Source organism: Malania oleifera, chromosome 3 (genome assembly GCF_029873635.1).
Source record: "Malania oleifera isolate guangnan ecotype guangnan chromosome 3, ASM2987363v1, whole genome shotgun sequence".
NCBI lineage: Eukaryota > Viridiplantae > Streptophyta > Magnoliopsida > Santalales > Ximeniaceae > Malania > Malania oleifera.
Genome location: NC_080419.1, coordinates 81,024,794 through 81,033,236, shown reverse-complemented (window position 1 = coordinate 81,033,236; position 8,443 = coordinate 81,024,794). Strand labels below are relative to the sequence as shown.

The 8,443-nt window shown below is 30.9% G+C and overlaps 1 protein-coding gene across 6 annotated transcripts in view; it reads left to right on the top strand.

Moving 5' to 3' along the window:
* The first annotated feature begins 5,249 nt into the window (after positions 1-5,249).
* Positions 5,250-8,443, top strand: part of LOC131150590 (protein ANTI-SILENCING 1) — a 28,632-nt gene continuing 25,438 nt past the window's right edge. For 2 of the 6 annotated variants that reach the window (XR_009135570.1, XM_058101408.1), the window contains exon 1: positions 5,251-5,377. The gene's annotated coding sequence lies outside the window, so the exon portion shown is untranslated. Of the gene's footprint in view, positions 5,378-5,584; positions 5,726-8,443 lie in introns of all 6 variants that reach the window. The other 4 variants (XR_009135573.1, XR_009135569.1, XR_009135571.1 and 1 more) reach the window with 4 other exon arrangements.

Genomic DNA, 8,443 nt, shown 5'->3' with positions numbered 1-8,443 from the left:
AAGGACATCGTCAATGTATACAATAGTAAAATTTGTATAATTGTTAAAAATTTCATTCATAATATTTTGGAACTCTGAAGGAGCATTTTTAAGACCAAATGGCATTACATTCCATTCGTAGTGTCCGAATGGTACTGTGAATGCAGTCTTGTACTTGTCTTCTTCAGCAATTTGTATTTGCCAAAATCCTGATTTCATATCAAACTTTGAATAAATAACGACAGTATTAAGTCTGTTGAGTAAATCTCTTTTATTAGGTACAGGATACCTAATCCATTGTAAGGCTTTGTTTAAGGGTTTGTAATTGATAACAAGTCTTGGAGCACCTCTTTCTATTTCAGCTTGGTTCTGAACATAGAAGGTTGCACAACTCCAAGGGGATTTACTTTTTCTAATAAGTTTTTTGTTAAGTAATTCTTGAATTTCTTTCTTACAATACTCAAGTAATTCTTTATTCATTTGAATTGGTCTAGCTTTTGTAGGTATTTTTTCGTCATTAAAATCTTTTGCATAAGGTAATTTGACAGAATGATTTTTTCTATTCCAAAAGCATTTGGTAAATCTGAACAGACTTCTTTTTCAAGCTTTTCTTGTAACAAGCTTATTTGCCTTTTTACTTATGGAGTTTGGATTTGTTCTTCAATCTTTTTATGATAAATTTCTCTAGATAGTGATTTAACATGTTTTTGTTTATTTTGAATAAGATTTATTTTACTTGTTCCTAAATCCTTGAGAGTATTAATTTCTTTTTCATGCATCTTGTCAATAAATTCAAACATAATTTCTTGATTACAGATAGACGTAAAAATTCCTTTTTCATTGACTGTAAAGGGGTAGATCATTGTAAAAAAGGGTGTTCCAAGAATAATTTCTTGTTACATATTTTTGACAAGTACAAAAGTAGTTTTGAGGCAAATGTTGTCTTTACAAATATGAGCATTAGAAATCTTGTACTGTATTTTGAGTGTAGAATTTGTTGCACTAAAAAGTTGAACTTTTGTTTTTTCAAAATAACAAGTAGGAATAAGACCTTCTTGAATGCAGTTAAGATCTGCACCTGTGTCAAGTAGGGCACATCCTTTAAGAATAAAATCTTTGTTAATTACAATTTTGACGTTAGAATACCATTTGTGAATGTTAACCTTTGATAAATAATTAAGAAATCCTTGATTAATTTGAAAATCATCTTCATCTTCTGAAATGATCTTCTCTTTTCCCTTATTGTTAATTTTTTCAAATTTTGAATTTAAAATAAACATTTCTTGTTTAAATTCTTCACCTTGTTCCTTTAACTTTTTAATCTCTTCTTTTGTTTGATTTACCTCTCTTTGTAAATCTTGTATAGTTAAATTTTCTTTTGGTAATTCTTTAGTTTTAAATTTGTTAAGTATTTCTTCAAGATTATAACCTTCACTTATTTTGGGAAGTTTATCTTTTTCTAAATTTCTTTTTAATTTTTGTAAATATTTATTCTTAATTTCTGGTTCTTGAATATGTTCAATCATTTCTAGAATAATCTCATTTGTTTTTGAAATAACATTAACAGATTTTGAGCATTTATTACATGAACAAAATCCTAAATCTTCTTGACAAGATTCTTCTGAAGAAGTGTTAGATGATAATTCAGAACTTGAATTTATTTCATTAATAAATTCTTTTTCAGATGAACTTGAATAAGTGGTTTCTGATTCTTCTAAATTACTGTTGATAATTAGATTCAGCATTTGTCTTTTTAATTTCTTTCCTATGTTAAGTTCTTTTATTTCTTGCTTAACTCTGCAGTCTCTTGCATAATGTCCTTTTTTTCCACATTTGAAGCATGTTTTTTGATTCTTAAATTTTTGAGGTTTATCCTTCTTTTGAGCTTTTGAAGTTTTTTCTGTTCTCTTCTTTTTCTTTTTATAATATTTTTTGTCGTAATTTTTATAATATTTTTTGGATGGTTTATATTTTTTATAATTCTTTTTTAAGTGTTTCCTTGAAGGTGCTTGAATCTTTTCGTACCCATATTGAACACAAAAGTCTCTTAATTCACCTTTGTTTCTTTTGAATTCAGATTTCATCTGAGATTGTATCTTAAGTTCATTACATAACTTAAGACCTTCATGATTAATTGTACAAACAATTTGACCATAAGTGATTGATTCATAATTTGTTCCTAATGTTTCTTTAGTGGAATCCTCGAGCTTGCGAGTTTGAGGCGGGGACGTAGGCACAGTTGGCCGAACCTCGATATCATATCGTGTGTTTGTTTATATTTATGCAGTTTATATTTACCGCACATGTATGTTATGGGTGAATGATGTGTATGACTTAATTTCCACAATATACTTATCTACGCTTTTGGAAATTGTATAGACTGACCCTAAGTTGTGTATTTACCGTTGTTGGATAAATTAACCTAAGTGAAAAAGTTTTAAATTCCAATTCACCCCCCTCTTGGGAATACACCAATTCTAACAATTATGTTATTTTGTTTTTAATCAAATATATATATATTTTTAGGTTTAGGTTCAAAACTTTACCTATTTGAAATAAAAATTTTAATGTGAACTTATCTAACTTTTCTTGAATTTAGTTATATTTGTAATATCATCGTATTTATTTTATTTTATAACTAAATGGAACTTTTAAGGTTCAAATTTTAACTTATTTAGAATAAATATTTTAAATGTAACTTTATCTAAATTTTCTCAATTTTTTTTCATATTATATTTATAGTATTCCTACATTTATTTATTTTATATATATATATATATATATCCTTTCTTTTTTTTGGTAAAAAAAATTCTTTAAAACCTCTAATATGAATGGGTTCCACAAGAATAATTTTTTTATTTTTATATTTTTTATTGGGTCCTAATTCAATCGCTTTCCTTCCCAATATTTATATTATAAAATTAATCTAAATTATTACCACCACTTTTTTTTTAAAAAAAATTTGTTCATATTTACATATAGCAAAATTATAGACTTAATTTAAATTTATATTATTCAAAATATAAAAATACATACACCAAGTCGTATTTTTGTTTACATATATATAATTATAAAATTAATTCAAATTATTTTTAAAATTATAAAATTAATTCAAATTCAAATTATTAAAAGTAGTCATGGGCATGCACCATGTGCGTGTTTTATTAAAAAAATTATATTTGTTTTGAGAAAATAATTGTAGAAAACTAATTGGAAGTTGAAAGGTATTTAAATTTATTCAAATGAGTAATTATGATAAATTATAAGAGCATTTTAGGATAGCTATGAATGATTACAAAAATATTTTTGGTAGACTTGAAATTCAAATTGTGTCATGGGGTTGAGTTTTTTGTTTCTTGCATTAATATCCTTAATTATTAATTGTTTTGAGATAAATTATATAACGATAAATTTGACATTCGTAAAAAATGACGCGAAAGAGGAATACCCTTTATAGTATTAGAGAGAGTTATGTACATCATCTTACATTTACTTTTATAGACATTAAAATTATAAATGATTGAAATTATTTTTAAAATTCACAATATAATATAATATTTTTACTCATTTTAAACATTTGGCAAGCAAAAGAACAAAAGCATTAACATAAGCATTATAAATAATATGAGCAAATTGAAAGTATTCTCAGATTTAAGGGATGACTAATGGTCCGCTGGAGGGACTTGCTATTATGTCAGAATAACTAGCCGAGCTAGCCTTGACTGACAACCCTTGAGTAATCTTGAGAAGATAAATCTAAAATAATTTTTCAGATGCACAAGATCGAACAAAATTGCAAGTGCAGAGCATACTTAAAAAAAGTTTTGAAACAATAATAATAAGCACAAACTTTTATTAAAAGCTTAAATATTTTACATAAAAGAAATGACTTACAGAAGAGAGGGATAGAAGAGGGAGAAGAGAGAAGTTGAGTGGAGCTCGAAGACTCGGGCTTTCCCTACTAGAAATTAAACCCTCAATTTGGTGCGAGTTGTGAAGAAGGGAGACTACTCTATTTATAGATGGAAGGGCTTGGATTTGAAACAATTTGGAATTTTAAATTATACCAAAATCTTAAATTTTAAATTTTTATTTGATATTAGTATGATCTATATGTGTATTTTATTTTCTTATATTATTTTTACGTTCAAATTAGCCCTCGACAAATAAATTAATATTATTTATAATGTAGATGTCCCTAACATGTTTAAAGAAATCTAGAAGTATTCAATAAATTTTAAAAGAGTAGGCTTGGTAGATCATACATTTTGGAAGTTTGCAATGAAGTTAAAATTGGTGGGCTTGACACCAGTATAATAATTCAAAATTTCCTACTTTCAAAAGGCTTTTCACTCGACAAACACATGCTAAAATTTCACGATAAAGATAAAAGAAAAGATTCCCATCAAAGTTTGACAAACACATGTATATATTTCCTTGCTACTGTCAAATACTTTGGAAGCATGAGTGTAAAGCTGCAAGACATTCACTCAACCGACAAGGAAACCATAACCACAAGTTCAAAAGGATTGTAATAATTTAGACTCCTATCAATTATTATAAACTATTATAAATAGTCCATACTCCATCTAAGGACATATCGGAGTTAGAGTGAAATATAAGAAAGTGAGAAAGTGAGAACATCCTTCTATATTTTATAAAATAAAGTAATTAAATTATACTCAATTCTTAAATTTTAAATTTTTATTCGATATTAGTACGATCTATATCTGTATTTTATTTTTTTAATATTTATTTCACGTTCTAATTCACCCACTACAAATAAATTTATATCATTTATAATGTAGATATCCCGAACATGCTTAAAATTTTATATATCATATTCAATTTTTATAAATATTATGCTTTTTTCATATGAATTATCAATATTGACAATTATAATAAATAAATAATACAAAATAATGTATTAAATTTGATGTTACCGTTAAAATCAATTGCACATTTTTCGAGTGACTAAACTTTATCTCATCCAAAATTTGAAAATTGCATCCACTTCCTAAAGCCGTGGCAGTGAACCGGCTGTTGCCACGGTCCTGGGGAACGACGCTTCAAAGTGCAAAACCTTCCACCGACCGACGTCTTGGCTCACGGCCGATTATTGGACCGGCGGAGAGACACATTCACCTTGCGGACCGGTTTTAATATTGCACAGGTCACAAAAGCATGTGGGGGTGAGATTGGAATTCGGCAAAGTGCAGGGGCAACTCAACATTACCGCATAATATAAGGATTCATTCTTCTGCTTCAATTACAGAAAAACTCCGCCAGAAAATAACAGGCCAACGGGCAGGCAGGCGCGGCAGCCCCTAGGGTTTTTTTCCCCTCTCTACTTCGTCGCAGGAGAACGAAGCTTCTTTGCTTCTCTGCCTTTCGAACTGTAAGTGCCCCGCTCACTTTTTTCCCTTCTTCTGCGTCCCCATTGCTTCTTCCAGAGCTTTCAGTACCATTTGTACGAGTTCAGCTTCCCAAACTGCACTGCTATATTTTCTCTTCGTCTTTGATTTGCCTTTCGTTACACATTGTGGCGTTTTGCGTCCGACTTCAAGCAGCAGCAGTTCTTGCTTTTAATTCTTGGAATCCACAGGGAAATCCTTTCCCGGCAGCCAAACAGATGTATTTCACTTCGAAGCCTCAATTCCTGTTTTCTCTCTCCTCGAACGGCAGTATTTCTTGCTTCGAATCCGTGGAATCCATCGCAAAATCTTTTCCCGACAGCTGAACAGAGGTATTTCATTTCGAAGCCTCAATTCTTGTTGTCTCTCACTTCAAACAGCTGTAGTTCTTGATTTTAAATCCGTGGAATTCGCAAGGGAAATCCTTTCCCCGTAGCCAAACCTAGGTATTTCACTTCAAAGCCTCTATGTTGCCTTTGGTCTTCCTTTCCCCCTAGAGTTCGCTGGCCCTCTTTCTTGCTCTCCTTTTTTCTTCAGTGCCTTCTGATAGATTTTTGTGGTCAGCTGCTATTTGAATTGTCAACTGACCTCTTTATTTGGAGGAAATTTAGAATATATGTTTGCTCTAATTTTAATTTTTCTTTCCGTATTTGTCATTTGCTTTTTTTTTTTTTTATAAAGTTTTGTATCCCAAGCACACACTCCTCATTGCTTAAATTGACTAAAGGGAATTTTGCTAGACTGTTTCTAATAGATTTGTCTATACATGCTCTGGTCTTTAAGATCATAGAATGACTAACAAACATTTGGTTTCCATGTTGACTGGTGGGGGTTGATACTTCTTTGTTTTTTAAAGTATGCATTTTGTTATGCCTTTGGGGTGGCTTCCTCTTTCAGTGAAAGTAGTTGCATGTTTAATTCAAGCACGAATCCAGTTGTAATTATTTAATGTTTCATATATGTTTTTGGACGAACACATGGATGTGTTAGCTAGAATCTAAGTGAAGATGCCATCATTTCTGGTTGAATGAAAAGTGAACGATGCTCGTGCAGTGTAAGAAATCCCTTGGCGCTTTAAGCAAAAGCATGCTAAAATGTTATTTAAGTTGAGTATGTCACAACTAGAAAGAAGGCCAAAGGGAAAGTGGTTGGGAGGCAAAGACATGGCTTCTCATGATTAAAAGGACAGTGTTCCATGTAATTAAGGGTTTATTGGACCACTTCTAGCTAAGGGGGTGTTTGCACTGCAGTGCTCTATATAGAACAGATTCAGGCTTTTAATTAAGAGATCAGTTATGTTTGGTTGGACATTTGAATCTTCTTTTAATCCCTCTGGTTCTATCAGCATCTATTCTATTGCTAAAAGGCATTTGTAGGCATCCAAGAGCATCACAATCAGTTATGTTAATGTTTCAGTGTTCCAAAAATCAAAAGCTGGCTGGGATGCTAGTTTTATTAGGTGGGTAGATGCAGCACATCAGGGATATGGTTCTGCGACTTGCCTATTTTTGTGTATTTGTTTTTAAAAAAAATTGATGAATGATGATATTAATCATAATATGATATATTGATATTAGTTACAAACTTACAAAGTAGTTTGTTTTCATTTTTTTAATTGCTTATTTAATTCATTGATTGTGAATGATTATTCAATTCATAATTGAGCATGAATGATGCCTATTACCTCTGTATTTTTAGTTTGAAAGTAAAAAAATGCCTATATATATACTTTATATTAATTAATGTATCCCAACCATGTCATATCCTTGTTTTTACAGAATTTCCTTTTCGCCATATTTATATCTTGTCATATCTGTATACAACAACAACAACAAAACCAAGCCTTAGTCCCACTAGGTGGGGTCAGCTATATGAATCATTTTCTGTCAATTTATGCTTTCATGGACCATTTCTTTTGATAGATTCAAGGATATTAAATCCTTACTCACTATCTCCTCCCAAGTTATTTTAAGTCTATCCCTACCCCTACCCCTACCCCTTCTACTGCTCTCCACAGTAATTAAGTCACTCTTCCTCACAGGTGCATTATGTGGCCTACGTTGCAAGTGTCCATACCATCTGAGTCGTCCCTCCCTTATCATATCTTATACAGGAGTTACACCTATCTTACCACGAATATGTTCATTCTTTAATTTATCTTTCAATGTTACACCACTCATCCATCTAAGCATTCTCATTTCGTAAACTTTTACTTTTTGGATATTATGTTTCTTCGTCGCCCAACATTCCGATCCGTATAGCATAGCTGGTCTTATAGCTGTCCTATAAAACTTCTCTTTCAATTTTAAGGGTATTCTAAGATCACAGAGCACACTTGAAGCACTTATCCATTTTCCCCAACCTGCTTTAACTCAATGCATTACGTCATCTTCAATTTCTCCTTCATCTTGCATAATAGATTCAAGGTGTCGAAATCTACTAGTGCTATTTATTTTTTTATCATCAAGTTTAACTTTGTCTCCAATATTTTTCCTATCATTACTAAAATTACATTTCATATATTCTGTCTTATTTCTACTTATCCTAAAGCCTCCAGATTCTAAAGTTTCTCTCCATAATTCTAACTCAGCCTCTACTCCGTCCCTAGTTTTGTCAATTAATACAATATCATCTGCAAACAGCATACACCATGAAACCTCCTTTTGAATACTCTTAGTCAATTGGTCTATCACTAAAGTAAAAAGATAAGGACTCAAAGTGGATCCTTGATGTACACTTATGGTGATTGGAAATTCTCTAGTTTCTCCATCTATAGTCCTTACACTAGACATTACTCCATCGTACATATCCTTAATGACATCAATATACCTACTACATACACCATTTTTTTCTAAAACCCACCATAGAACTTCCCTAAGTATCCTATCATATGCTTTCTTAAGGTCAATAAATATCATATGCAAGTCTCTCTTCTTTTCTTTAAACTTTTCTAAATCTTCTTAAAAGATAAATAGCTTCTATGGTAGATCTCCCAGGCATAAAACCAAATTGATTTTCTGGGACCTTCGTTTCTAACCTTAATCTTTGTT